Genomic DNA, 6,149 nt, shown 5'->3' with positions numbered 1-6,149 from the left:
AACTTGAAAAATAACTTTTAAGAAAATTGTTCAAAATGGGAATTGGAACACTTTCGAAAAAGTAGACCGCGCTGGCTTGGTTGGCATGCGAAGGTCTGTACAGTTGTCAAGACTCTTTAGCTGATTGTACTTTCTAGACCTCTACCCCAGGTTAATCTAAGTCCAGTGGAAACCTTTTATATTGTAATGCCAGCGATCTTTGCGAGAACTTGTCGTATTCTTCTCTTGTAGGAGTCGTTTGCTTTGGAGGGGCATAATTGGTTCCACAATGTATATGATTGGTCCAGCTTATAAACCAAATTACAGTGAGCTTCTACTAGGCTGGTTTTATGGCCTGAGAAATAAATGGGCTTTGACTGACAGGCAGTTCAAATGACTTAGAAGAGTCTTAATTAAGCTAGTCCACTGAGCTGACCAGTTTACTCCTCTCAAAAAAAAAAAAAAAAAAAAAAAAAAAGAAGCAAACAGCGTGGCAGTATTTTGTTAATGACTTTGTTTTTGTTTTGGGAAGCATGTGATTTGTCAGAGGAAAAGCTGAGTATTGAGTACCGCGGTATGCACCGGACTAAGACGGTGAGAGAGGAGGAACTTTGTCACTGCCTCAGATAACATCAGATACCCTTTATTATCACCCAGATACCCCAGGTAAATAGGTAATGACTATTCTTAATAGGAAGTATAGTTCATTGAAAAGAGCAAGCACAATCTTTTTAGTTTAACATTCCCAGGGGGTTAATAATGTGGCGTTTTCATGGACTGAACCAAGAACATTTACAACTAATGGGGCAGTTTCTCCTAACTAGAAAGGCAGCCCTAGAAGAATGGCTCATTCATATCTGCATTGACTTGGAAGAGGGGTAAGCTGGGCAGAAAGCTAAGAACTATCCTTGCCTGGTCAAAACCAGGAATGGAAGTTGAACTTTTATGCTATACATGTGTTTGCAAGTGCAGAGATTTAAGCAATAATAGACTCAGTTCACAGGACAGTGATCAGGTACTTTCTTCATAAAACCTACACTCCTGAGCATAACTGAACCAAAACCAGAGTGTTGGAAGTTTCTCTCCTTTGGAGATATTGCAGGTGCAGCCTCGAACGTGAAACCGCATGCTTTTCCTTCATTGCTTTAACCCAGAACCCAGGGAGCAAGATGGGGGTGGGGATTGAGGGGGAATGACTCTGCATCCTTAGATCCATTAGCCTGAAAAAGCAAAGTCTTAGCATCTTATCTTTCCAATATCCTTAGGTCTTTTAATCTTCTCTCCATATTCTGATTCTAGTTAGTGGCTATCTTTAAACTGCTAGGGTTGTTTACTGGCCAAAATATTTATTTAGGCATCCTGGGGCTAACCTTCCCTCCTTTCTCATTTGGGACTCCATATCCCATTACTCATCTTTCAAAAAGACCCCTTCACCCTGTATGGTTCTCTGGGGAGGAGGTAACCCACCTCCCAAGAAATTCATTCCCTCATCCATTTATTCATTGAACTAATATTTTTCTCAGTATTTGATTGTGAAAATTTTCAAACATTCAGAAAAGTCAAAAGAATTTTACAGTGTATACTCCCACCTAAATTCCATTATCATTCAACTGGTAGTGATTTGATGCCTACTATTTGCCTGGAGCTATGCATACCTGTAAAGGCAGAAAAGGCAGAGTAAAGTTAGGGAACGAAACAAGGAAGGGTTTAATTTGGCTGGAGCATAGAGTTTGTGAAGGGGTCATGTGACTTTGGTCTGGAAAGTTATGCTAGAGTCACCTAGTGGAAAGCATTGAATTTCATGGCAGGAATTTTATTTCACCCTGGTTGCAGTTGGGAGCCATTGAAGGCGTTTGAGGAGGGGAGTGCCTAGTGCTTTAGAAAGCTCATTCTGGCATCAGTGTTAGCATGAACTGGAGTGGAGAGGACCAGAAGTCTGAGAGATGAGTTAGGAGACTTTTCAAATTTCCTGGGGCCAGTAAAAATTGAACTGTGAACAGAATGGATTGCAGAGAGAGAGAAACGAGGAAAAACAATGGGATTTTGTAAGCAGTTTGACACAAGGACTGTTTTAGAGCCCTGGCATCTGCAAGGATAGTGTGGTGCCATTAAGGATCGGGAAGTGAGAGGAGGAGGAAGTTCAGGGGGGATGGTGATGTTTTGTTTTAAGACTCGGTGGGTTTGAGGGACCAATTAGGTGTCCGTATCGCAGTGCCAGCTGAGAGTGGGGAGCCCAACAGCAAGGTCAAGATAGAACAAACACCTGGACTTGCAATTATGATCAAGGGATGGTTGAATGAGGGTGTATGGAAGGAGAAAAGAAGGACAAGACCTTGAGGGAAATCTGAATATATAACCTTCTCAGAACAGCAAACAATACAGGTGTTCACTCATCACTTTGTGTCTTAGTGATGGTTCTATCTACGGTGTTATTGTAGCCAAAGGTCTCCTTGATAACTTACAATAGTCACAAACTAAAAAACATATCCATACGAGTGAGTGGAGTCTTTCCTATTCCCGTTACAGGGAGGCATGGCATTGGGGCGGGAAGGAGGGGAATAAGGTGGGAGAGAGGAGGAAAGAAGGAAAGTTAAATATGTTTTTATCTAGGACTTTTTGAATATACAATGCTTTATCCGTGTAAACCATTTCCAAACATCAGGAAACCAGGTAATTTAATGAATTTGTCTCTCTTTTCACAAGGCAGCGCCTACTTAATCTGGGAACCATAACATCCTATCCTGATGGTGGCCATATTTTCCAAACCAAACCTTAAGTGTGACTCATATTCTGGATGCCTGGTCACCAAGCCTTTATCCAAATATTTAGCAACCAAAGCTCTACCCTCCCTTTCCATTTGAATACTTTAGTATATGCTCTATGTGCTGAATAAAAAAATATTCAGCTCTGTAAACCCATCTTATTATAATAATTTACCACTGATGAGGCAAGGGAAATTAGATTTATTTAGCATCTGTTCTGTGGCCTGGGACTGTTCTAAGGTTTTGAGTTAGAAAGTGAGGACTAGGACTATCTTTCAGCTCTCTGCAGTACCTGGTGTGGGTTTATTTATGTCTGTGTATCATCTCATGGATCTGTCACAATAACAATGAAGGGTAGTGCGGTTCTACTCAGAAGGCAAGTGCTTTGTCCCACTTGTTTACATATCTAAGGTCACTTTCCCTTTTTCCTTGCATTCCCTCCATCCTGAGTCTTCAGAGAGAGGGTGGGATAGGATATGGGATGGACAGCAGGATTGTGTTGACTCTGCAATTGATTGTAATTGACTCAGGTAGGCATAAGGATTGTGCTCTGTTTTCTCCATCCTTTTTTCCTGAAGTTGGAAGTAGCCAGTTGCACAGTGAGCAGTGGATTGGTGTTGGGAGAGAGGTAATCGGCCAGTGAGGACTTGAGTGAGCGCAGTGTTTATTAGTAATGGCTTAGAGAACAGAGTTCCTTGTACCTTATTTCAGCGCTGACCCGGTCTGCCTGGAGTCACTGGATTTTGTACGTCTGTCTTCTTCTCCTTGAAGGCAAGTGCCATCCCTTTTTCATCTTTGACTCCACCAAAAGTTTTAGCAAAGGATCTCACACCTTATTATATGCATAGAATATCTCTAATGAATCGAATTCTATTAAAGGAGAGGAAATCTTTTGCATGGAAAAGAGTGTGGAGGGGCCTCTGGTTTGAAGGGAACTGCGGTTGCTGTAGGGAAAGGCCTGGCTGGGGCAAAGCTCCTAGGCTCCCGAGTGGAGCAGCGACAAACGTAGAAAGTTAACTAAAGCTGAAGCCATTCTGAGGCATGTGTGGACCTTAGGATGCACAGTTTATATTTGACATGGGGGAAAGTGGCAGTCTTGGCTAATTCTGAAAATGAGAAATTTTCCTGCCTGGATTTCTTGATGAAGAATGTTATTAGCAATCAGCAAATCAAGCGGAAATAAGGTTTTTTTCCTCCTCCTCTCGATGTTGGAGAGCGTTTGTAGAATTAACTTTGCTTGGAGGAGAGCAAGTCCCTTGTGCTGTGGCACAGGCGCCTTCTGAACTGCAGACAGCAGCACCTGGTGTGAAACCGACACAGTTCCCACAGTACACTTCGCCCTGCGCCTGAATGGGGGCGTCTGCAAAGTCTGAGACTTTTGTTTCAGAGTAAACTTACTGGAAGCCACTGATTTAGAATTTGTTGATAGATTTTTTTTTTAATTCTATGCTCAAAAAACATATAATTGAATCAGTCTTGTAGCATAGACCCCAAAATAGTCTTTCTCAGGTTTCCAGCCTTGCAAACACTCTGACAGAAATGTAAGTTCGTGGCACCCAGAACAGGCGTGGAAGTTGTATCATCAAAGCTGTCTGCAGGAGTCATCCCTGGGCCTCAGAGCCTGAGGCAGTTGTATCCCTATCCTTGGTTACTTTTTAGAATCCTAGAAATTCCAAGCTGGGAAGAGATGTTGGCAATAATAAAGTCCATCAAAACTGCATAATTTGCAAATGAAGGAACTGAAGTCCAGAGAAAGAAGTGAGTTGATTTGCCCAAGGATATACCTGCTGAGAAAGTAAAGGCTGGCACTTGAACTTCTGTGCGTGCAGGAATTGTGGCAGAGGCTTTCCTGCTTGTCTCCGAATAATATGGGGCGGGGCCGGCCCCATGGCCGAGTGGTTAAGTTCGTGCGCTCTGCTTCGGCGGCCCAGGGTTTTGCCAGTTCAAATCCTGGGTGCGGACCTGGCACCACTCATCAGGCCATGCTGAGGTGGCATCCCACATGCCACAACTAGAAGAGCCCACAACTAAAATATACAACTATGTACGGGGGAGCTTTGGGGAGAAAAAGGAAAAATAAAATCTTTACAAAATAAAAATACGGAGAGCCCTCAGCTGCCCTCGATGTTCTGGCTTTATCGTCTCTTCCCTCTATATTTTGTGGTCTCCCTAACTTCTCTGCTGCTCTCAGTACACCTTTCCAATGGGATGTCAAAGCCCATTGATCGGAGGCCACCAGGAATACACTCATAATGACATGAAGTTGGTTTACTGGCTTACCTGCAGCAAAGGAGGACATACACCCAAGGGATCGGGGACATAGGAAGAGGCCTTTGAAAGGTTTGGACTTGTGCTGAGTGAGTCAAAAGAGGGATGGGGAGAGAGGACCCATTGGATTGACTGCTGTCAAGTAGCCATTGGCAGTTCAGCAACTATCTCAGCAGTCTTTGTTCAGGAGGCGGGAGGAACAAAGTGGGGTTGGGGACACATTGGTAAGAAACCAGTAACTTATCAGAAGAAAGGATTGTCAGTCATTTTGCAGCTGCAGTGTGGCCTTGGGTGTGTAGAAACGTTGTCAGTGCTCTGTTGGGAATGTCACAATGTGGTTACCAGGGGAGCTGATTTTCAATTTCTCAGGTATCTGGTGGTGTCTCTCTCTCGCTCTCTCTCTCTCTCATACACACACACTAATGCACTAATGCTAGTTAAATTCATGGCAAAGTGGAATAGTGGGAGATGTCAGTTAGTGGTACCACCATCTCCCCAGCCATTTATATCCGATCTGGCTGCCAGATTCTGTTCTATTTCAACATGTAATATTTCATTGCTCACAAGATCCTGCTAATTTGACCTTCTAATTATTTTCAGGTCTGCCCTGTCCACACTCTGACTATTGCCCTGCCCTAATTTAGGCTCCATCGTCTTTTTTCTTTTAAACATTGGCACCTGAGCTAACAACTGTTGCCAATCTTCTTTTTTTTCCTCTGCTTTTTTTTCTCCCCAACTGCCCCCAGCACATAGTTGTATATTTTCAGTTGTGGGTCTTTCTAGTTGTGGCATGTGGGACGCCACCTCAACGTGTCCTGATGAGCAGTGCCATGTCCGCTCCCAGGATCGAAACCAGTGAAACCCTGGGCCGCCGCAGTGGAGCGCATGAACTTAACCACTCGGCCACCAGGCCGGCCCCTGGGCTCCATCATCTTCATTGTGGATTGTGTAAAACCTGTTAACTGGTCTCTCTGCTTTCTCTCTTTTCTGTTTAAATCCATCCTTACCCTGTGACCGTGATAATCTTTTTAAGAGATAAAGCCCTCAGTAGTTCCTCGTCACTGGATTCCGAACACATCTCCAAGGCCCCCTACAATCTGCTCTCTGTTGACTTCTCTGGCTCCATCCTGCTCTTTATTC

At 43.7% G+C, this 6,149-nt stretch overlaps 1 protein-coding gene across 1 annotated transcript in view; it reads left to right on the top strand.

The window, feature by feature from the left end:
* The window catches only part of CPVL (carboxypeptidase vitellogenic like), a 136,751-nt gene that overhangs the window by 1,153 nt on the left and 129,449 nt on the right, over positions 1 to 6,149 (top strand). The gene's annotated exons all lie outside the window — the stretch shown is intronic.

This window comes from Equus caballus, chromosome 4 (genome assembly GCF_041296265.1).
Source record: "Equus caballus isolate H_3958 breed thoroughbred chromosome 4, TB-T2T, whole genome shotgun sequence".
Classification (NCBI taxonomy): Eukaryota; Metazoa; Chordata; class Mammalia; order Perissodactyla; family Equidae; genus Equus; species Equus caballus.
This window is presented reverse-complemented; position numbering and strand designations above follow the sequence as displayed.